Here is a 24055-nt window from a genome sequence, read left to right as displayed (position 1 = left end):
GATTCTCTCTCTTTTCTAAAAATAAAGCTACCGGTTCTGGATCACATTTCTTCAGGAACGTGTAATTTTAAAGCTGAGACTGTTAAAAGCTTGCGCCATATGTTAAAATAAATACAGTTTATATATGTTGTTCGTAAGCTAACAATTCAGATAAGCTTATTTGTAAGCTAAGTATAGCACTAATCACATGAAGACAGGGGTATAAGATCCTACCATCACTGTGAATAGCTCTTGTTAACAGTGCACATAATGGCAGAACAGATTCTCCCTTATTTTCAGTGCTTATCATATTGAAAGCTCTGAAGCACTGTTCAGGGAAATTCAGGATTCGTTACCAAATCATCCAACAGTACAAAAATCCTTATTCCAAGATGGAAGAACTAGATGAAACTGCTGCCTTCAACTTACAGGATAATATAGACAAAATTCAATTAAACCCATGCAAACAAAGCTGCAAACACTCGAGAACAAAAATGATGATGCCTTGCCACAGAGAGAACAGCTCCTTTGGGAAAAGATTAAATCAATATACTTAACCTTTACATTCCAGAGGATTGCCAAATCACCTCACTTTGGCAAGGACACTCATGTAAACAGTCATCAGTTAAATTAAAAATCTGGGAGATAAATCTAGTTGAATTCCTTCTGGGAATGACTTGTAGGTATAAATCAAACACCAACAGAGAGGAAAAACATAATAACAATTCCTGTAAATCCAAGGTTTGTAATTCTTCAGATACATCCAACTAATTAACTCTATGTAGACCCTAAGAGCCAGTATCATATATGAATATTCAGGCCAGCTCTAAACATGCAAACACATACAAGACCAATAGCACTTTTCAGCAGGGTTTCAGCTGGAACATCAAGCTAAGAGAACAGTCAAATATGCTGCGATACACTGAGTTCAAGAAGCCTAAGCAAGGTGACTTGTCCACTTCAGAACAGGTCGCATACATACAGGGGAAGCTGCATGCCACTAACAGCATCCCAGCCACACTGCAGATGGCAATGGTAACTCCTTAAACCCCTTGAAACTCCCAAAGCAAGTATGGCTACAGCTAAATGCAACTACATTACTTCTGCTACCCAAAACTAGCTGTAGAGTGATTTTTACCCAGCACAGAGCAGCACTGTTCAGACAGGTCTGTAGTTTTAATTCTAACGGGGCAGTTTCAACCTGCTGAGTAGTTCCAGCTAACTGGGAGACCACCAGAGGAGGTGGCATTTTCCACTGTCACATCTACAATTCCATATTCCTGTCACTGAAATCTTACTTAGGGCATTTGACTGAAGTCTTTTCAGAGATTTAACCATGCTACACGTAGAAAAAAATATTCCTGAACTGAAGAGTTGTCCGATTTGGTTTAGACTTAGTTATTCATTGAGCAGACTAACAAGCAATATGGTAGGGAGAATAAGAGGATGACAAGGTTACTTCTGCATGTGGTTGGGTGGGGTTTTACGTTTTAATCTTTCCCATCTTCACATCTTTCTAAATTTAATTTTTCTCAAACTGCTCATTATGATGTGAAGGTTTTATAAAAAATCTCCTGTCTTGTTCTTCCTGTCAGCCATGGGCCGTACAGCAGGAAAGTTGGCAGTAAGCATCTTTTGGGCATACTGTACCAAGAAGAAAAACAAACATTTATAGCTGCTACAGTATGGCTGGAATCAGTTGGATACAAACCACTGTTTTAGGCTGTCACCCCTCCAGAATCACCTGCTTCGTCCCCCTGCAGTATTCCCTGCGCAGCTTTCAAACTGCAGGAGATAATGGTTTGTTCGCAGCAGGAGGGCAATAGCCACTCTTCTCTTTTTGCTCCTACAGCAGCCTTGGGAGTGTGCCCAGACGACGTGGAGAAGGTCTGTCACTGCCAGAGATCTGCATTTCATCTGGGGAAAGAACACCAAGCACTCACCAACTTCCAAGTGCCTCTCGTCTCCCAGGTAGCGCAGGCCCCACAGAAGACCAGGCATATGGTCTAGGAGCCTTTAATAGATGATCATCACCGTGTACTTTATTTTGCTTTTAACAGAGCAGCTGTATGTCCTGCGATGTTTAATCTGGCAATGCTGACTCCTGATGGAGGGTGCAAAGAGTCAGGCTCTTTCCAGTGGTGTCCAGTGCCAGGATAAGATGCAATAGGGACAAAAAGGAACACAGGAGGTTCTGTCTGAACAGCAGGAAGCACTTTTGTGGGTAACAGCACTGACACTGGTTTCTCAGAGGCTGTGGAGTCTCCCCCTTGGAGATCTTCTAAAGCTGCCTGCGCGTGGTCCTGAGCACCCTGCTTGAGCAGGGGTGGCACGAGATGGATCTCTGAGTCCTGCCAACCTCAGCCGTCTGTTATCTGCTAGAGATGAACCACAAGTTCTAAGGGTCACCTTGAATTCTATCAGCAGAGGGTCTGTCCAGGAAGATGGTCAGAGCTTAAAAGCAGGAGAGCAAGTTTTACCCTCTCACAGCATTCTTGAAAAGCACCTCTCATCTCAGCTCTCAAACATCATGGGTCACAGTCTGACAGGCTGCAGGCAAGAGAGTATCAGAAAAGAGGTATACTTTTCCAAGTTACTCAGGAAGATAAAATTAACGCCCATTCTAATTCCATCACTTTCCTAGGATGAAAGGATGACATGCAGCTCAAGGCTTCTAGCTTTGGGTGAACAAGGGCCATGAGCACAGTAGAGAGGTGCATTCTTTGAGAGGCTCCTTCTGTTATGATGCTTTATGCCTAGCAGCATTTCACCTTGTTTCACTGGCAATTCAGCGCACCAGTCACACAAAAGATAGCACTTTACATCAGGTTTTTTCCCTCCAAACATCCTCTGGGTGGACTGAACAAAGCTGTGTTTCCTCACTGGCCTGTCACACATGGCAAGCTCTTGGCACACACAAAACCAGTCTATTTACTCCGGAAAAATACACACCTGGCTGTGCAAATACAACCCATGGCAGCTTTCCTTGATTATCATGTCTCAGTCTTTCACTGCAAATCCTTAAGAGATGACATTTTATTCTGGCACTGTTGCTTTGATACCTCCATTTTACAGCTGATGGACACGAGACAACTAGAAATTAGGTATGTCCTTGCCCACGTCAGAGGAAAGTTTATGGCCAAATATGTTCTCATTAGCTTTCTGGCACAGATACTGGAACTATTGCTGGCCTGTACGTGCCTGTATTAGTGAATGGTGTGCATAATGTTCCTACTGCATCTCTAGTTGGAAGCTGCTCTGGCTATGACTTTTGCCATTTTGAATATTACATATGCCTTTGAAAGATTAAGGTGGAAATTTTCAAAAGACTCTAAGGAAGACAGGTGCTCATATCATGAAAGCCAGTGGAGTTAGCTACTACAAGTCTTTTTTTCTGAAATTCCACCTTAATTCATTTTGGTTCAAAAAGGACATTATATGAAGTCAAATCATATTGCGAGTATCAGAAACCACATTACTAACTTGAATTGTGAAATTTCTAAGTGATTAATGCTTCAGTAAACGACCCAGAAACCTTCAGACCTTGTTTCCTTTCCATGTGTCAGCCAGGTTAACAGAACACAGAACGTATTGCCCAGTCTTCAGTTCATCTTCAGTAGTTCCTGCCACCGAGTCATTTGCCTCTACCGGTATGACTTTACTCAACAACAATCTCACACTGACCTAGCGCTGGCTTAAAAAAATGCAGACACACTACATCTCTGAAAACCTAATTGTATTACACATGGAAATTCTTAAGCTGGATAGCAGTGCTGCTTACCTTTTTGTGTGTGTGCACTGGACAGTAAACCTCACCATGACGGATGAGGCATATAGCAAAACCTGGCTAAGAAATGCAGCTGTTCAATACAGATGGCAAGACCAGGCATGGCAGAGCTACGACAGTTTCCTTCTCTCTCAGAGCTAACATCATATAAACTGTTATTTCAAGGATAAATCCTGTCCTCACCTCCAGGGGCTAGGTTTGGTACAATTCTTCTAAGGATGGAAGGTATAAACCTTGCAGAGATAATAAAACCAGGCACAGCAAAACAGCGATTGCTCTGCCTGCAGAATTAGCTTCCTCTGGGAAGGTGCACAATAGCACATAAGAAAGTAAGAATGTTTAGGACAGGTCTGGGAGAGAAGGAGGATCTTCTGCTTGAATCTCTTTCCTCTAAAGAAACCTCTTTTCCTTTTCTAACTGCCTTCCTCTTGCCACTTAACAAGCAGAAAAACGGATTGAGAACTGTAACAATGCAGGAGCTATCTGTGAGGGTGGTATTTAGGCAAACCACAAGTTCTCATGCTCATTATCTCCTCACCAAATGAAGTGTTCTTACCCACCTGTGCATTGTTCTCATCCAGCTGCCCTACTTCTGTTTATTATGTAGCATTCATTAACTGGTTCTAGAGATAGCAATTGAGAGTGAATAATTATCTCCCTAGCAAAAAGAATAAGGGTCAGATTCTTAAAGGTGAATGCTGAAGGTTTTAAAAAATAGAAATGAAAAAACAAGCGAGTCTATTTTGCCACTTGGTGCTCCATAACAAAAGCCAGGATTCAAAGAAATGGATACACTTTATTTATTCTCTAAAATTTTTGCACCGTCAAAGCTGATTTTAATGGGACACTTAGAGATTTCAGGGGCTCTATGCTGTTAGCCCTCCCTTCCGGACTGATAAAGAAAGCACGGCCACTCAGTGCGTTCTTTATCCAGAAGATCAATTTAGCTACAAATGGTAAATCAGAGTCTTCTGATGTGTTTCACTAAAACTTTAGCACACAGTGTCATGCATTCAGGTGATGTGACTTAGGATAGCGGAAAAGACATGGTGATAGGATAGCATCTACCACATACTTGCCACTGAAGGGCGTAGCTAAGGGAGGGTTATTAATCTGGTTGCTAGAACATACCAAGTGTGCCACTGGGAGGGTTGCTGCTATTGTTACCCATACTAGCTGTTCATTAATATAATATGAACTTGCTAAGCTTACGATATAATTGCGGCTGAGAATACAGTAACTGTTCTACTTTGTGTTAGTCCTCCTTGTGAGTAGTTTTCTTGTCAGTATTTATACAATGCCTCTAGTTGCAGTGGTGAATTGTAACAGCCCACCACAGCCTCCTGCTACAGAAAGCAGTAGGACAAGGGCACGCCAAGATGGTGCAGCCTAAGCACAAGGACACAGTAACACTAGTAAGTAGAAGTCTAGGGGGCAACTTGCACAAAGCGATAAGCAATCCCAATTGACCAAGTTGTCATCAACTTGACAAAGGTCTCCTTCGCAGCAGCTAATGTTTCAGATGCTTTATTTTTATTTCCCTCACCTCCCGCCATCAGGAAAACAGAGGAGTCTCTTCCCACCCTTCCTACAGAGCTCTAGCCTCCTGGCTCCAGCAAGTACGTAGGGCAGAGTGATCTCTGTGTGTTACATAGCATGGTCTTACTTTCTCCTGAGACCCACACAGTTTGACTGGCACTAGTTGGGCCTGGTCATCCAGACTGAAAATATTTGTCTTAATAAATAATACTATCTTCTTCTATATAAAGAACATTGCAAAAGGCTTTCAGATAAGGAAGAAAGGCTTTACCAAACTAATTTTTACATCTGTTGAAACTGCTATTACTAAGCTATTTCACAAGGGGAGGAAAGACAGAAGGGAAGGGATCATGTTGAAGAAGTCTCTGATTAAGTTTTACTTCAAGGGAGAGAGAAATAAGCATAAACAATTCAGTAGAAAAAGATTTTCTGATTGGAAATTATGAGTGTGTTAACACATTAAAAATATTAGGAAGTAGAATCAATCAGCATTACTGCATAGTCCTTAAAGCAGTCTGAATTAAAGATCTATCTAAAATATGTTTGCTAGAGTCTGGATATCAACACAAGAAGAGCTTGCTGACAGAAACCAAAGCGGATATGTTCAAATGTCAGCAAGGACTACTTTGTCCCACAGAAATTTCAATTAGCTGACAGTGACAAAAGATACCTTACATACCAACACTGCCAGCAGCAAAAAAAAAGAAAAATAAGGAGCACGTGCAACAACCACACAGCACCCAGTTAGCCTACGTGACAAAGAAAGTCATCTATCAGAGGAGGGGTACGCAGCACTCACATCACCAGGAGATAGGGGCAGCTTTGTCCTGAACACATGGTGCTAGCTAAAACCATGGTTGTGGCTGGACCAGTAAGCAGCATGAGACCAGCAGTTTCCAGTTCTAACTGTGGCTGACGGAAGTCTCTCAGCCTTGCCAGCTTAAGTGGAGTTTAGGAGGAAAAGCTGTGAACTCAAAAGAGCACAGGCAGGACCAGGAAACATACTGCTTTTGTTTCTTTCAGGAAAGCATTACGACAGAGATCAGCTAAGGTTTGCCATGACAGCAGCTGCCTCCTTTAGAGGAGGTCACCTAAAAATTCAGTAACTTGGATTTTCCAAAGGACAGCATGAGAGCGCAGAGACTTACCTTACTTGGATTGGTAAATACTGCCAACAGGGCCTTAATGCGATCACACTGGTTTTAAAATCTGAAAATATCCCCAGCTTGGTTGATGCACCACATGCCCAAGACGCTCTTTTTCAGGGTATCTTTACACTTACACATCCCAGCTTTTTTTTTTCTCAGCATAAATATGCTCGTTTTTAGCAAAGTCTTGATAGAGATATTGAAAGCTATCCTGTTTGTTTAATCTCAGTGTCGCCTGTTTGGGGGTATTTTTTTCATAGAAGCAACGCCTGATAACAGATTTTTGCATAATTATTGGAATGCATTGTGTAGGTAATGACCTTCTGACATAATTATCTCAGGAGGAAATTTTTTGTATTCTTCCCTTATTAAAGAAATATCTGATCGCAAGTATACTTGTATACATCTCTTTGGGATGAGAGGTGGTCTCCAGATCTAAACAGTGCAGCAGGCATCCAGGCTCCCAGCCCGTGTTCTTGGCACAGCAGACAGGCACACTGTACAAGCCAGTTAACCTCTCCCCTTCACTTTTGTGTGAAAGAAGTAATGCAATGCCTTTTCTCCTTGTAGAGGTGTTGTATCTGTAACACACTCTCAATTGCTTAGGCCAGGGAGTCAGGGTTAAGTGTTGAGTCATGTAGGAACCAGCTATGCTGGTAAAGATACTGTCCTTCAAAATGCATAGAAACTAGGGGAAAAAAAAGATATATTCTTGCAAATATGAGGTAAAATCCTCAAGAAAATAATGCAATAGTAAGCTAAGAACTAAGGAGCAGGAGATGCAGACTGGCACTGATGGCACAGACTGATGTTCTCTCTCAGATCAGCAGCACTGACCAGTAATGCAGCCCTCAATTTCTGCCTGCAGGACAGCTTCTGAGCTAGTTTAGGAGTAACCACTCCCTAATCCATATATATATATTAAAAAATTATCAGTCAGAATTGCTGACCAGGACTAATTGTGCTGCTTTTGCCAGAAGGAGACTATGGTACCTTCACACGAAGTATTGTAACCAATGCCACAAGCGGGAGCTGGAAGAAGACTTGTATCATTTTGGTTTCTGCCTTGGATCTCCCACTGCAGATTAGAGTACTCATTCTTTTCAGCCTTGTTCAGATTCTGAGACATTAACAACTGCAAAGTAGTTGGATCTGGTGGTAATGAGGGGAAACTCTTGATATGACCATGATAAATGGACAGACTCTGCTCAAAATCTGGCATTGGTCCTTATTCCGATGAAATTCAACAAACAACATGCTCCCAAAAGACAGACTGATCCCTGCTGGCAAATACACCCCCTATGAGACACCATGGTTTGTGGAATAGGTAAGGAAGGGGTACATTTCTGTGCACTGAGAAATATTCATGAAACGTCATGCTTGGAAAATTCTGTGAGCAGTTACAGACAGTAACAACAGCCAAGCTGATACCAAGATGGATCAGGTTACTTCAAAACAACTTTCATTTAGACTTTTTTTTTCAGTAAATAGTGCTATGTCTTTTAAATTGCTAAATTGTTAAAAGTATGAGTTAGAACTTCAATTTAAACATTAAGTAGGAGCTACCTGAACCTAGTAACAATGAGCACTCATCTAAGCATTGGCTCCCATATCAGAAGCATGCCAAACCAGTCTCAACATGGGTATTATACTACTGCTAGCAGCTAAGCACTGTGTGCTGATCAGGAATGAAAGATAAAGCGTTAGATGAAAATCTTCAAACACTGTGAAAAGTCTTGGCAACAAGTTTCATTATTAGTGCTCCAGAGATGTACTGCATGTCTGGATTATTCTCTCATTTGCCCATAACTGCACCATCATAATTAATTATTATTAGTAGCACAGATTTTATTTACAAATTACATTACCTATAGTTTGTATTTTGGAAACAGCAATCATCCAGTAAAGAATGGAAAAGGGCACAAGTCAGACCCAGGTTCTTGTCCTTTTGCATCACTGTAGGGAAGGCAGAGCACCTCTCTGACAAACCTTTTACTGGCTGAAAAATGATGGCATATGTACACATACTTGAGTGCAGCTAGAAGAAGTACACATTTGCACTGTCTTTCAGGAAGAGTCTGACAGATCTGAGCTGATCCAGGGTCAGAGAATTGGTTTACAATGCTTGTTGTTTAGTAAGCAAAGATGGGACTCTTTCCAGAAATAAATGTAGTTGCGGCAGGTAATTGTTAATGTCATTCAAGTTCAATAGGAAGCACTAATACTCCACAACCTACAGAAAAACAAACATTGAAGTAGCTGACCGACTGGCTACAGGCCACTGGATGCCATAGTGGTCTACACGATGGCCTAAAAAGTATTATAAAAAAGAATAATAATAGTAAAAGTAACAAGCGTATGCTTCACAGATACATCAGTATGTGTTAATACCAAAGCGTAGCTGGGAACCGATTCCCAGTCACTGGCAGTGCCCTAACGAAGGTGTTTGCTTTTTGTTTCTACCTAGCATTTTTAAATAACACCATCGTAACTCTAACAATAACATTTTGTAAAAGCTTTTTGCCTAAACGCTTTGAACTTTATTTACCACCTCCCCCCTCAACTGCCAAAGTATACTGAATTACAAAACGAATTATGGGCTCTTTTCCTGAGGATTACCTGGCAGGTGGTTAAAAGAGATTCAGAAACACTGCACTAAGGAGTTAATAGCTTAATAACACCATGGTTAAACTTCTATTACATGAATAATCTTCATATTTCGGTGCATTTGAGTCAAGAAAGGATGGGCTGCTCTAGAGGGGACAATAGGAGTATTCCCTGGGTTATAGCCAGCTCATAATTCATAGAGTAGTATTATCAGCCAAAGTTAATTTTTTTTTATTAATCATCTGCCAGAGCCAGAGAGTTTGAGGCTAATTGTTCCATTCTTGACTGCAGAATGAATTAGAGAAAAATGTGCAGTCCTAAGCCAGGAAGGGAAAACACAAAGCAAAACCAAGAGCACATAATGAATGGTTCAGGTTTGTTAGGTACTCTGCTCTTCTGTTCACAGAGATGTGGTGAAAATGGCTCTGAGGAACAGGAGGCGTAGGAGATAGATAGTAAAATCCTACGCCACATGCTCATAGGCGACGAGACTCACGTTGGACAGCTTGGGTTATGGAACAATCAGTATGAACAAGGAGAGAAAGGAGGGCAGCATCACATCAGAAGGTTAACTCAGATTTAAGACGTAACTGAGGCAGCAGGTGACTGAGGAATGATGAATGGGCAGCAATATAAAACAGACACCTTTCATTACTGGTGGAGGAAAACTACTGCTTAAAAGGATATTACAAAGCAGTTCTGCTGGCTGTGTCTCTATGCTAGCAATGTAAATTAAAAGGTCTGTTCTTATTGACTTGTGTAAGCAAAGAACTGAAAAACAACGCTGTTGGTTGCACCAGCCGCCATTTCCAGCCAAATCATCACATTTCCAGATTCTTTAATTTTAAATTCCTCAAAATATATTTTAACCAAAAAGAAAAAAGAAAGAAGAAAAAAGGAAAAAGAAAAAATATATATACAACATTAAAAATGTGTATGTAAAGAAACAACTCACAGATTACCACTTTTATACATAAGCCACAATAGGGTCATTGCCCATGACTCCCTCTTACTCAAATTAATAACAACATGTCTATAAAAAAACATGGAAAAACAAGATGAAAGCTAGATAAATATAGCATACTGAAATGCTGAGAAAAGATGATGCATTCTCTGCTTGAGCCTCCCCTTCCCATTAAGAATGAAGACTTGGAGAAAAAGGAAACACAAGTCTACAAACACTGACCAGAGCCAACAAATAGAACAATTAATGGCAGAAAACGGTTAGATTAAATCTTTAGAAGAAATGCCAAAGTTATGATGACCCAAATGTAAATGTAGCTAGAGTCTAATGCTATTGGATACTTTTAGGGTAAAGAAACAAGATTGACTGTGGAGAATGAGCTGGCACTGAAACAGAACAAGAACAGTGACTTTGAGAAAAATGTGCTCTCCCAGAACCTGCAAAGATTCCGGAGGCCTGTTTTCAGGTAACACTATAAATAAGAAAGGTAGGAAGGTGCTTGTTGTAGCTCACAACAAAAAACAGGCAGAAGGACAAAGGCACTGGAGATAGCTGAGCTGTTCCAAGTACCAAAGACAAATGAGGAACTGCTGATACACTCATGAAAAGCCTGGCAGCAAAGGACAATCCCTGTATCCAAACATGAATGAAAATGCTATCTTGTAGGAGCTAATTATCACAGACTTTTTACAAGTTACTCAGACAACCAACACATTGCCAACGCTGCAACAAACAGCATCAAGTTAGCATTTACTAGGGCTAATTTTGAGTAAGTGAAGGCAGTCAGAGCTTTACCACAGTACAAAAATGAACAGACCGTATGTATATAAATAATGACAAGGAAAAGGTCCTGCCTGCACACCTGCAAAGGGAGTTGTTTCTGTACAGAAAGCCTTTCTTTCTAGAACCCCTCCCTGTGCTCCTCTTTTCTTATTGGATCTCTGTGCTGTGAGCAATTAAACAACACACACCACGATGAGCAAGCAAAGGAGGCACTGGGGCCTGAAATACATACGGAAATAACATGGAATAGCATTAAAAGCTGCATTTCAGTGTTCATTTTAACCATATGCTGGGCACACAATATCTTCTCTCCCTTCTGCTTCAAGTAATGTTTTATGTGCATGTGGCAGTAATTCCAGGGCCTCTCCTACATACATGCAGTTTTGTACTGCATATAACTATACAACAGAAACAGAAAGAAAGAGAAGATCAGTCTGACTTTGCTTTACGAATTTCAATTGTTCCTTAACAAGGAGAAAGAACAATCTCGAACCAACAGTTTATTCTGAATGGGGGCAACGTTAAAAGATCAGTATGTTTATGCCTTGGCAGTTATCCAGTGTAATGAAGGAATGCTTCACATTTATAGACAACCACATCCTCTTACAAACCAATTCACCTTACAATGTGCCTGTGCATATCGGTGGCTTAGGGAGAAATGAAGGCGTCAGGCATTTTCATGATGTGAATAAAATGGGCAGCAGCCATGGAGAACACCTCAGAAAGAACATAAGAAGATGAAGAAAACAAGGAGATTTGCCACAAGCATCATCGCAGTGTCAGTACTGCAAATGAATTCAGAAATAACACTTCTAGCTTTTCAGAGTGCATCTCCAATAGTGTTTTGCTTCAGATCAGGAGTGTGCTTTTGAAGGAACTCTCCCCATCACTGCTCTTTGTTTTGGTGTGCATCATGAAGTGGTCTTGGAGCACATGAATTGGATTCCTTTCAGATGAAACTAAACTGAAAGATGTGCTCCCAGACCATGTGTAATTCACTCCAAATGCACTGGGCTTCATGGGATTACACTAGAGCTACTCTAAAATAAACAATCAAAAACACATACGAAGTGGATGTTAGGTACTCTGTCAACTGCTCTGCCCTACAGAGCTGCTCCCTTTGACCTACACCACTTGCTCAAGTAGGTGTGCATTCAGTGTTCCAGACTGGTGTCGTTACTCTCAGTCTATCCCAAGTTCAGAGTGGTTAGCACAAACTGTATCAATGTGAATCAGAAGGGATATTGCTAAATCTCCAGCAAATCTTACTCTGACTTGTGGGGGGAAAAAAAACAACCAGAAAATTGTTCTGCTACTATGTGGTGAAAGATCACAGTACAAAAACAGTATAAAGCAGTACACGGTGTTTGACACCATGGCTCAGCACCACCTATACAGTTTTCATCCTTTAAAATTAAATGACAGCTTCATACTAATGCAACCGTACTCTGTCAGGAAGTGCAACACCTCTGACATACACTTAGCTCAACACTTAAAGAATACTGGCAATTGCAGCAGAATTATAGCCAGCCTCAGCATATCCACTGTGTCTAGCAGTAAGACGAAATGAAAAATGACTTATGCAAATGCCTATAAACATTCACCACCTTTTTCAGATATTCAAACACCCATTTCAGTCACTTAAACCTGAAAGAGATAAATTCACTGCCTGCTTTGTGTTTATGTGCCACAATAAATAACCAGCATGTGCCCCGAGGACTAGGATTTCATGAATCATTAAGCTTGTCACCAGGTTTATGTCTGCCATTAACTACAGTTTGAGCTGCTAGAAGAGACGTGTAAGGACAGAATTCAGAAAGTTAAGTGCGAGTGTTGCCCGTGAAAGAATGAGGTTTTGCAATCTGATCTACAAAGGTCAGGAACCATGGTCTCACACAGATACTCCAGCAGTCATAGAGGCTCAGCTGGGAACCAGGTTGTTCTCACAGCTCCACGTGCCACTCCAGAGAAAGGGTGGATGAGTTACCCTCAGAGAGTGTTTCAAAGATAAGCAGCTGCTACACAACCTCTTTAAGAAACTTAAGAGCATCCATCCATGCTGCTTTGAGTCAAGTGCTACATCTTCTTCCAACAACAAGTTGCTTATGGTTTTGCAGCACAGAAGAGACAATCACAGAATAAAGTCACAAAGATGCACAAAGACATTTCCTGTATGATATGAAAACTAGATTTAAATCCCATCCATTAGGGTTGGAAGCTAAACAGTTAATTCCACTGTGAAATTTGAAACTTCTTGTACCAAAAACATATGAAAGGTGTCTCTTCACCCATAGGAAGAGGAAATATAGTTGAAATGTGCATGTGAAATGGTGTATTTTCCTTACAGAATTAACAAACTAGTCTGCTACCTTTTCCTTGTTAATTGCATTCTCTGATAAGGCAATAAATGCAATAGCACTTAATCCTACAGATTATTCCTGAAAATTTTCACTGCAAAGAATGAGCCATTTTATATTAAGTCATATTCAGTTACAGCACGATATGACCACCAACTGTTTATACTACAGAATATAGCATAGCTTTATAGAAGAACTGATTTTACTGATAAACCACAGGTCATTCAACATGCCCCAACTTACTGTCAGGGGACTTTGCTGCTGTAATGTTATTCAGAAGGCTCTCTCTTCCAGAAGCCAGACTGCTCTGATAGTAGTTTTTCAGCCTGTTACAATGTGATCCACAGAGCTGCCTACAACTCCCAAACCATTATGCAATGCCAGAGCCCTTGCTATAGCTCCTGCATCAGTCAGCTCCAGCAGCCTAGAGGGTGCGAAGCCAGTGCTCTCAGGTTTCTTGCTTTCTAAAGTAATTTCTGTAATGCATGAGCTGAGTGATAAAGTGAAATGTGCAAAGGCAGTTCAAGCTCCACCAGCAATCCTGATATTTATAGTCAGCCCTTAGTAAGCAAAAACAACTCCACAATTCCAGCACGGAAGCTACCTCTTTATCAGCTTAAATATTTGAGGATACTCAGACTAAGAGTTCCTATTATCTTAATACAAGCCACATAAACAAACACTCCTAAATTCTTGCCACCTGCTAATTGACAAGAGCCTAATTTCTCCTCTTCCATGTGTGATACTCCAGACCTTTTCATGTCTGAACATACACAATCTGACAGTTTTAGGCTTGCATCATAAAACACTGACACAGTGAATGTGCCAATTTCAAGATGACTGCCATGAAAACATAAACTGTTTGCCATTTAATAAGCGTGTGTTTTCATAGAAATACAATGTGTTATAGATGGATTGTTTCCATGAAAACACATGCTTAGAAATGAAATGGAGATATTTCCTTCACACTGAGCACAGTCATCTGAAAAATACATACTAAAAATCAAATGGTTTAGGATTCACTATTTATATTAAATAAGTGATGAAGGGTCAGTATAACAGCTAATAAAATTGTTTTTATTATTCAAGAGCTTGAGATATAGATGCTTCTGGAAATTTATTTAAAAGCACCTAAGGACATGAGTGCTATATTTGATATTACAAGGTAGAGACAGGTAACATGGTAAGGTGGTTTGGGAGATCTGCATTACCCTGCTGACAAACAGACTGATAAGATCTCTTTCCTTTCCGTACTGAAATTAATTCCTGTACAACAGAGTAGCAAACAACTAAGCATATTTTGGGTATGAAGAAGAAGCTGTAACACTTGGCAATCTACAGAAAAAACAGGATCTTCCGTCTCTAAAATCAAAGGCAGTTTTTCTACTGACTCCAAAAAATATACTATTTTCCTCCTTTTTCAGCATCACTTTACCTCTCCTTGGTCATTTCTTCTCTCAGATGGAAAAAGTCTTGTGAGGAAAATCAGGAATACAGCAGCAAATGAAGACAGAAACCAAAGCCTTCAAAGAAAAGGGGATGTTTTTATGAATGTGACATGTTTAGAGAATGGACAGTATCAGACTTGAATTTCTAGTTGCTTTCACATGGAGATTCCTAAACAATGCATCTTAGAAGCACGTTCTGTGTTTGTTTTTTGAAGGAGACAAAGAGCTTTTGCTCTGATCTTGCTCCAGCTTGGGCATGCTTAGCTTGATGCGTATAGGGTAGCAGTGGGATGAATTATGATCTCACTGAAAGAAAACTGAAGTTTAAGAGCTTTAACGGATCAAATAGAAAGTCTGTCATCCCTCAGTTCCTGTTGTCATTCCTTTATATGCAATTTGGTCCCCATGTACTTCAGCTGGAGCTTGCGTCTCTTCTTACCTAATAGGTGCAAATACGTCATGTCTGCACATCACGCTTATACCAACAGTAACTGAGTTATTTCCTCTTTATTTTCGCCTTTCCTTTCATTTCTTTCTCTCTCAAGCTCTAAGAGTAACAAAAATCATAAAATAAATCTAATCTTGAAACTATTCGGAAGCAAATGTATAGCACACATAGAAGGCATCAAAGGAGCTATCAATTAAAATGTGTTCAGGGGTCCCAGACTGAAAAACAACTGAAGCTAAAAGGAGAAAAGACTAGCTTGTCATAAAACTATTTAAATAGTCAATTAAGAACTGGATTTATTATACAGCAATGAACTAACCTAATAAAGGGAATGGCTATTTTTGGGTATGCCACTCAGAACTAGCATACTGAATTAATCTTTTTTTTTTTTTCTCTTTAATGGCAAGTGCCTAGAAAAAAGATTTTAGATGGAGATTAGCAAAAGGACAAGAAAAAGAGTGGAATGATATTGTTTTTAAAAACTTTTGTAGAGGATATTAAAATCTCTCACCATTTGTCCAAGTCCCACCTGCAGAAGCAGTCCATGTCAAACTAATACTCAGTCAAATTGTAACTGCTGAACAGACCTTCTGGTCACCAAAAAGAGCACTATGAAGTATGAATTTGCAGAGAAGTATCACGGAGGCTTACTATATAAGTATCATTAATTCTGTATGTACAAGCCAAATCTAGCACTTGAGATTTAATGGACAACCTATGCCTGTCCATGTTTCATTAGAAATAAATACGTAGATGGTCTTTTATCGTTTACCTTGCATGTACAGTAAAATGTCAATCACATTCATGTGCTCAACTTTGTGATTTCAAGATAGGGAAGTAAATACCTTCAATCACAAAAATAAGTAGCTACATATAAGCCTTCGTAGCTTGGCTGTACCAGTTTGGACTGCAGCCTATCTTCAGATTTAACAACAGAGTGTGGCAAGCAGTCTATTCGCAAAAAAAAACCTGAGATGCTCCTACCTCAAGTGACTATCATGCAACTCGCCTTCCAGTGAGAGTGAAAAGCACCAAATCAGTATGCAGTATGGGCAATTTTCATGGGAAGCTGAGATTGCCAGGTATTAGTTTCACACAGAATATTACTAAGTTTGCAAACTCTGTGTTCCCAGGTCAAGGTTCTCTGTGTCTCTTTTCTAAGGTCCCCCTTGTTAGAAATGGCTGTGGATTTTCTGGTGACATTGTTCATTTTGAAATATGAGCTTGTCAAAGATGAAATATTCTACAGGAAAGTACATTACTGCTTCATCAAGGACAGGATTTCATATCAAAACCTACTTTCAAAACAGCTGACAGTAAGGTGGTGAAGTCATCCGAAGAGGGCATGGGAATGTAAGGTCCACTTCCTTTTCCTGGGTTTCTAGCCCAGGTATTAAAGTCAAGTTCCCACAATCTCATGTGAAGAACTATTCACTATACTCATCCTGTTAATTAGATTCTTTTCTTTCTTTCTTTTTTTTTTTTTTTCCAAATCTTCCTCCTGGAAATTGCTGAGAAAAACTGAAAGTATTTCAGTGAAATATTTTCTGAAGTATAAAAACTTCTGTTCAACAGGAAAACTATTTTCAATCTTTCAAGCTTTAGTACTCTTATGTCCTCAAACAGTATGTAAAATCATCTTTTTGGATGACAACTCCATTTCCCCTTTTATTTCAAGGACCATAACTCTGGAATAAGTTAGCAGTGCAAAGAGGGAAAAGGAAAAGGGGTCAGGGTGAAATAAATGTTAAAGAGTTTGAACAGGAAACTTGCCTTATCTGTAAAAGCGGTCTTTGCAGCCAGCAGATATCACACCTATCTACCGGTTAGGTAACAGTAACAAAGATAAGCAAACAGTTTCTTCAGACAAACATTGGTGGGAAGGATGGTTATCAACTGAGGACTCTATCTAGAAGGAAATCACTAAATGGCTTTGGTAACATACTGGTGTTCTGAAACCAGAGGTTTCCCTACCTATGTTGCCAAGAGATTAAAATAAAGCCTAATGTGATTTTCTAGAAAACTTGAAGCATACCACCACTGTCATGTAACGGCTTTTGAAGTCAGTGGTAAATACCTCAAGAAAAGAGAGGAAATATGCTTTGAGGGTGTGTCTAGTCTGTTGTTCAGCAGGTCACATTCTTACAGCTTGCTGCAACTGATAGCTTATGTTATCTTCAAGCAAGAAGCCACCATACAATGGAAGCTATGCTAGGCAGCAAAAAGGTCTCATAATAACGTTAATTCTCGCAACAAAGTCATCATCCTCTTTGCCAAGGATTTATGTTTAGTTAACATTTCACATCTTTAATTAACTGCTTTTATATATATACATACGCACCACGCACAAAATCATTTAGTGAAGATTAATTTCCATTTCTATTCAAGTCAGAGTCTTTACCAGTAATGGCAGTAGTAAGTTAAAGACAGGAAGTTTACTGAAGTCCCAGTTTCAATCCTTTGGGATCTTCGGTTCTGTTTAGGTGAGCTCTACTCATTTAGTGAAGCGAACAGTGAACCCCAAACCAGGAAACTGAGTAATTCTAGGCACGGTGACTGCACTGGGGTTCAAGACCAAATCTAGATTCTGCAACTCTGGTGTCTTACAATAGCAAGCAATAAAGTACCAAAAGAAACTCACACTGAAATTGAAAGAAGTTTAGACTAGAGCATGTAATCCTGACAATTACTGTCTCTTTCCCTCTCTTTCTTTGCCTCTTTATGTGTTATAGAATATATTTAAGCAAAAACTTATGTCAATAATGCAATGCTTATTTCAATATGTGCACAAATAACCACATCTGTATTTGAAAAATCGTACATATTTTAACGATGTTTTCATAGTGTACATACAATTGATTGAATGGAAATCATTATGGCATTATAGAAAAATTATGTGTTGCTTCATTGTATCAAGAAAGCAGCTGTATTTCTTTTGCTGTTTTAAATTAAAATACAACTATTAAAACACAACAAGAAATTCAGCAACTCCTCTATACTGAAGTAATACCAGGCACCACATTTTCTGAAACCAGTCTTTTAGTTAATTGAAGAATTCTGCACATGCTGTTTGTGATCATAGGTAAGGTTAGCAGGTAACCATCGCCCCAGCTTGCATGCAAATTACCGGTGAAAATAAAGCTGGCATTTATGTTCTCCCAGACTTGTCCCGAGGTATCTGTCACTACATTTTGATCCATTACTCAATTATTATAAAAACCCCAAATTACCCATACTACTACTGAACTGTAACTTACTTGTCTCAGGATTCTAGTCAATGCCAGGCTAATCTGTTTCCATTTGTACATTACTTTTCAACTGCAGACTTAGTTCTTCAAAGTGACCCATGTTGCCTTCAATTTTTTTTTGTCCTTTCTAGGCAAGCAGTAACTTTTTCATATACTTCATTACACCACTTTTTTAAATAAGAGATTTACATAATATCATTTGGTCCTAAAACTAAGACTGAGCTATAAGTTACAGTAACTAACTGATTTGCCATAAAGAGTTGCCTTACGTGTTGTTTGCATAAAAATGTATCCGTGATTAGGGTGAACATTTAAATAATTCCAGGTTGAACTTCTCAGAGAAAGGCTGCAAGAACTTACAATATATTTTTACAGTTCTTAAAAGGTTAAACATTAGTGTACATTAAAAAGTTGTTTTCAGGTTTCAACAGTTGTTTCAGAATGGTGACTGAAAAAGTCTAGCAATGCATGTCAACTAAATGAGTCTATTAGGAGTGATGGAATCAGTCACTGGTTTCAAAATTCAAATAATAAAATGTGCTTTTTTGGGATCAGATATCAACCTTGGAGAAGGCTGTATGACAGTTTGCTTTAGAATCATTAGAATTCAGCCTTACTACAACAAAAATGTAGTATTGTGTTATAAGAAACAACGTCATGAAGTGAAATGACTGAGCAGAAATTTCTAAAGACGGGTTCTTCTCAATGTGCTAAAAAAAGGTAGCAGTGCTGGTGTCCACTGAAATAAGCCAGCTACGCACTTTGGGAGAAGACTTTGACTTTTGATCTTTGAACAAACTGGGCACAAAGATCATGCTTTAACTTTATAGCAGTTCAAAACCAAAGACCTTGCTGCATGTGGTGACAATTCATTCACAGAAACAAAGACTTCCCTTCTGCAAAGGTTAAAGTGACTTCAAGCAATATTTGACAGAGCCTTGCACCAAATCTGATCCCACATCAATGAAATGAGAGGGAGCGTCCCTTAACTTCAGTTGAAATTGAATCAATCTTTGGAGGACGAAGTTTACTAAGTTCAATTGTATCTTCAGAAACTATTGATAAGTATGTGCTCAGAAGGCTTTGAGCATATTGATATTCCTACGTATGTATATTTACAGCTACCTAGACACAGGCGGCTCTAAGTCAAACTATGTCACAATGTACTTTGTTCAGCCTTTGTGATTCACATATTAAAGAAGAAAGTTGTGAGCAGCAGCCATTTCAATTTGTTTTCACAGTAGCTGTACTGCAAAAACATCCAGAATGCAAAAACAGATTTGGAAGAAGGTGGCAACATTTGTTCTTCATCAGGTACAAAACTCAGTGATGCGGTGATTTGTGTGGCAGCAAATAAAATAGATTGACTGAAGGTGAGTGCACTCAAACTTTTTATATTTAAAGAAGTGTCTTCAAAATTGAATTAAGGGTAAAGTATCTAGCTGATAGTGAAGAGGTTTTATTTGGCTCACAGGAAAAAAAATCAAGTATAGCAGTAGTTCAGTAAAAGTTTTGAACAAGAGAAAAGCCCTAGATAGTTGTCTTAGGCTTCTTCAGCAGGGCAAACAGTGCTTCAAGGACAAGTAGGAAAGTAGCTGCTATTTGAGGCAACTTCATTATAAAATCATTTTTAATAAGCTATCTGAGCAAAGAGAGGGAGTGCTATTGCAGAGAAGCCCCCAAGGGAACTTAAGGCTGCCCAGTAAAGTTATTAGGAGGTTACACACAGGGGACCAAACAGCTATTTTATTGGCCTCAGGGGACAGGGTTTAGTTTTCACCTGTTCTCTTTAGGCCTTGGTGCTAACAGCAGATCCTGTTAACCATCAGTATTCTGCAGGCTCCTATCTGGTGAGGAAAAGCAGCATTTACTTACTTCAGCTGGGGCTCAAAACACATTACATGAAGTAGACAGTACAACTCACGTAGTAATTATAAATCAGATCAGGAAAAAAAAATCAAACATTTTCCCTTAAATGCAATTAAGCAGAGTAACTAACATCCCTCAAGAAATCTTTAGCAGTGAGACTCATGGCCTTGTACATGTACTGAGGAAAATAAAGTTATGGAAAAACAGAAATTCAGATCTTGGGCTCAATTAAGCTGCAAACCTTAATATGTTTGTAGAATTTCAGTGAACAACAGTTCCAGGATATGTGTAAATCTCAAAAGCTGAAGCTCTGTCTCCTTTCCCAAATCATCCTCTCAGCTACTAGGAAAAGAACACTGCTTCTTAGAAACTGTTCAGAGCCAGAAATAAGAAGGAATTGTTTTAGGAATGGATCTCTGCTCAGGATAGTATTATGAGCAAGGCTGTGCCTGAAAGCAAGGTACTCTCTGTTTTAGGGCTAGCTGTGGTGCAGCAGCAGTGAAGACATAATACTCCGAGCTCCAGTCAAAGATTTGGAGGCTTGTCAGGTTTAGAGGTACCTACTGAAACACCTATTGAACTTCGTGCCATTACAACATCTGGGCACTTAAATACAGCCAAATTTATCTCCCTATGCTCTAAACAAATCTTCCAGCTGCAGTGTAAGCTTGAAAAATGAATTGAACACTACCTCTGAATTTCATTCTCATTAAAAACTCAGGATACTCCTCTAGACCAAGACTACTACAAGAGTAGTGTAGGAATTGACCCAGAGCTTGATAGGAATGAGGGAAATGGCTGAGGTAGGTGCTTGGCGTGGGATCTCAGACAGCAGAAGGCATTGGCCTACCTCCACTCTTTGCCAACAAAGCTGCCAGCTCTTCTTGCAGATGCTTTTATTTAGTGATAAACATTAAAAGCATATAGCCCCCACTCAATCTTCCATCCGGTGCTCCTGCCTTTATAATTTGAGTCTAGCTTTGGAAACATTTCTTATCTGCCGAGTTCCAAGTCCGAAATAAAGGACAAATATCTTTCAGCACTTTATGTGGAAGGTTTTTGTTTTAAGCACTGTCTGTTAAATCTGGTTATATCCTGGGTTATAAAAATATAAAATATACAGTGTTTAATGTGATTCCAAAGTACACCTCTATTTGCATTACAAGCAGCGATAATAAAGGATGAACAAAATTAGTCCGTGGATCCCTTATGGTATGTTTTTCACTGTTACACTTACCATAATATTATCTAAAAAGCAGAATTGCCCAACAGGGTTTCAGCTGGTACCACGTATTAACAGACAGGGAAACAAAACAAAGATGGACGTGTCAAAACTTGTGGTAGTTCAGAGATTAGGTGAGAAGTGGCAACATGCTGCAATGTGAAAGCTGACACCAATCCTGATCAGGTCCTGCTGTCCTTACCTAATTCTACCTCAGGAAAAAGAGGTATTCTGAGTATATATGTTTGAGATGAAGCTAAACTTCCCAATAGCTTAACTGATCAGATTGATGTGAACTGAGAATGAGGTCCACCATTTTGCACAGGCCTTTCAAGTCTGACTCTGAGATAAAAGATTCAAGAGAGAACAGTGGCTTAAAAAAGAAAAAAAAAAGTTCCATTATCAATTAGGTCAGTCCTTACCACAGAGGCATAAGAAGAACCAATTTGGTTAAATTTTACTGAAAAATGACCTGGTTCAGGTACAGGAACTGAGCTAGTTGGCCACTGATCCCTAGGACTGCCAAAAGAAGCATGCTCTTCCACTCTGAATGATAACTTAGACTAAGTGATGAAGGTCACTGTCAAAGAATTTTAGACTCAGCTCACAAAGGGTTACCTCACACACTGCATGCAGAAGCAACCTGTGGGTGTACTCAAACTGAGAAAGAAAATCCCAGTGAGTTGTCCCTAATTCAAAGCAGCACCTCAGTTAATCTAGTCCAGGTGAGAGCACTCCAATTAGGTCCTCTGTCATGCTCTGCCCACATGTGTATCACTAGGAGCTGGGCTCCTAAACTCTTTTACGCTGCAGAACATTGTACCAATCTAAAAACTTCCTCCAGTGAACTGCAGGGGCTCTTGAATGGCCTTACGGATGCAGACAGAAAATACTGTGAAACAAAGGACTGCAAAATCAGTGTGTAGAGTGTTTTTTTTTTATTTAAAAATGTCAGGTAAACAAGTAACTGAATGTACCTGGACCTTCATACAGATAAGAATCTCAGCTGTGTAATTAAACTCCTCTGAAGCCTTTGACTGTAGCTCATTGAAATTCAAATACCAAGATAAGAAGTTTCCATTACATCAAGAATTCACCACAATAGTCTTCTAGGTACATAAGCAAGACGTAACTCCTTTCTCTGTGAGGTAGTCAAGTCAAACACTTCTAAGAAATTCAGTGTCCAGGGTATAGAAGTAATCCAGACAAGAAGAACATTTATTTATATGACAGTTCTGAGACACAAGTGGTGTGGTAGAGGCCATCAAACCGATTCTATGAAGTATGGCAAGATTTAGGTTTAAGATGACAGGTGAAATACTACATATGGCAGGGATGAGCATAACTCCAAGCCAGGAGGTACTAAATGCCAGGTCCTCTGCAGCCTTTGGTTCCCCAGAATATCACATCTTTATCATCAAGGATATAAAGATATCCGTCTGAATTTGTGAAAAGGCTGAAGCTCTGCATCTAAGTTATATATTTTTCTATTCAAAGCATGAAACACAAGAGGAAGAAGATAGTGTTATGAGTATTAGTTTGAATTAAATGATTGGAAAATAATCTAAGTGTCAGTCATAATCTTTTTCCAATCAAAAGGAAACTGAAATACATTTAAGTCTCACTTTGTATGGAAGATGAGATAGGTCTTGGCCTCTAATATCTGACTTAGTTATTCTCACACAAGATGAGGGATAACTTAACAAATCAGTATGTGAGCCCAAGAAAGAATAGTTCTGCAAATAGACAGCAGATAAGAATTTTTACTTCAGAAGCCTGCTTCAGAGTGAAAAACTGCATTTTTGGGTGGACAAAATGTATTCTCATTAGTGCTGCTTGAAAGCACCAGCATTATAGGCCATGTTTAAAAATGGCAGGTTTTGTAACACTCTAAAGCTGTTACAGAGAGGATGTGGAGAAGCAGCCAATGAAACAGAATACCTGGATAAAACTTCCAGTTGGTGAATTCTGTACACTCAAAAAACTCAGGCATTAACTTTAATTTTTGCATTCAGGTTTTCATATAAAATTGGATTTTTTTTCCAAGCTATTCCCAAATAGCTTGATTTTTGAGTCTACTTTTTCTATTCAATAATAAACTTTTTCTAAGTAATAAGGAAGAAATGTTTGTTTTGCATGATCTCAAAATGCCAAAGATGCACAATGTACATCAATTCCCACTCTATGAGCATTTTTCATAATGGGAATGTATTTTTAAAAAAACTTCAATCAAAGCTGAATAAATCCCATTGATTTGTTAGCAAATCTAGCCTTGCATTTTCATTATGCCAATTACAGCATATTGATCCTTCTGTTTTAATCCTTTCTTAATGGACAAGCTTATCTTCTCATTATTAAGTGAACCTTCCTGTTCATGCTTCAGCAACTGCATGAAAACTGGCTAACAAATTGGGGAACTATTCTTTGACAGAATAGCACATAGTTCTCACTTAGCACAGAAGATGTTGGGACCCTAATTTCTGTCTTAAGTAGAGCAAAGGCCTTACACGGTGATCAGCAGCTAATCATCTAATAAAGTTGATGAATACACCTTTTTGTTGTAATAGACCTCAATCACAGCATCCACTGAGATACATGTGATCACATATTATTAGGCTGGCAGACCTTAAGTACACTCCTATGCTCCTTAGGTCTG

The 24055-nt window shown here is 39.3% G+C and overlaps 1 protein-coding gene across 4 annotated transcripts in view; it reads right to left on the bottom strand.

The window, feature by feature from the left end:
- RORA (RAR related orphan receptor A) overlaps positions 1 to 24055 on the bottom strand; it is a 519796-nt gene that overhangs the window by 86075 nt on the left and 409666 nt on the right. The window lies entirely within an intron of this gene.

The sequence above is a fragment of the Numida meleagris genome, chromosome 9 (assembly GCF_002078875.1).
Source record: "Numida meleagris isolate 19003 breed g44 Domestic line chromosome 9, NumMel1.0, whole genome shotgun sequence".
In the NCBI taxonomy this organism is placed as follows: domain Eukaryota; kingdom Metazoa; phylum Chordata; class Aves; order Galliformes; family Numididae; genus Numida; species Numida meleagris.
The sequence above is the reverse complement of the archived record's forward strand: the minus strand, read 5'-3'. Positions and strand labels throughout refer to the sequence as shown.